The sequence below is a fragment of the Tupaia chinensis genome, unplaced genomic scaffold (genome assembly GCF_000334495.1).
Source record: "Tupaia chinensis unplaced genomic scaffold, TupChi_1.0 Scaffold000676_1, whole genome shotgun sequence".
NCBI lineage: Eukaryota > Metazoa > Chordata > Mammalia > Scandentia > Tupaiidae > Tupaia > Tupaia belangeri.
In genome coordinates this window covers 2,047-2,905 of record NW_006160200.1, presented here as the reverse complement: position 1 = coordinate 2,905, position 859 = coordinate 2,047, and the positions used below count along the sequence as shown (strand labels likewise).

The window sequence follows — 859 nt, the reverse complement described above, 5'->3', positions numbered from 1 at the left end:
CTGCCGCCCTGGAAAGATGGCAGCCACCGTCAGGTAGCGGCCGTGGCGGGGCTCGCAGGCGACCATCATGTTCTTGGAGTCGAACATCTGGGTGAGCTCGGGCACACCATGAGCGCGCAGTACTGCTGGCTACCCCGGCTGGTCAGGGGCGCGAAGCTGGGCATGAAGAAGTGCAGGCGCGGGAAGGGCACCTGTTCACGGCCAGCTTGCGCAGGTCGCCATTCAGCTGGCCCGGGAAGTGCAAGCAGGTGGTGACGCCGCTCATGGTGGCCGACACCAGATGGTGGAGGTCCTGTAGGTGGGTGTGGTCAGCTTCAGGGTGCGGAAGCAGATGTCATACAGGGCCTCGTTGTCAATGCAGTAGGACTCGTCAGTGTTCTCCACCAGCTGGTGCACGGACAGGGGGGCGTTGTAGGGCTCCACCACCGTGTCCGACACCTTGGGTGAGGGCATGACGCTGAAGGTGATCATGATGCGGTCCCGGTACTCCTCACGGATCTTGCTGATGAGCAGGATGCCCATGCCTGACCCGGTGCCACCTCCCAGCGAGTGGGTCAGCTGGAAGCCCTGGAGACAGTCACAGCTTTCTGACTCCTTCCTCACCATGTCCAGGACCGAGTTGACCAGTTCGGCCCCCTCTGTGTAGTGGCCCTTGGCCCATTGGTTCCCAGCACCACTCTGGCCGAACACGAAGTTGTCTGGCCTGAAGATCTAGCCAAATGGTCCAGACCGCACTCAGTCCACGGTGCCAGGTTCCAGATCCACCAGAATAGCCCGGGGCATGTATTTGTTACCAGTGGCTTCATTGTAGTACACATTGATTCTTTCCAGCTGCAAATCACTGTCTCCATGGTAACTG

The 859-nt window shown here is 60.3% G+C and overlaps 1 pseudogene; it reads right to left on the bottom strand.

The window, feature by feature from the left end:
- Positions 1 to 856, bottom strand: part of LOC102492227 (tubulin beta-2B chain pseudogene) — a 1,232-nt pseudogene extending 376 nt beyond the window's left edge.
- Positions 857 to 859: the final 3 nt, after the last annotated feature.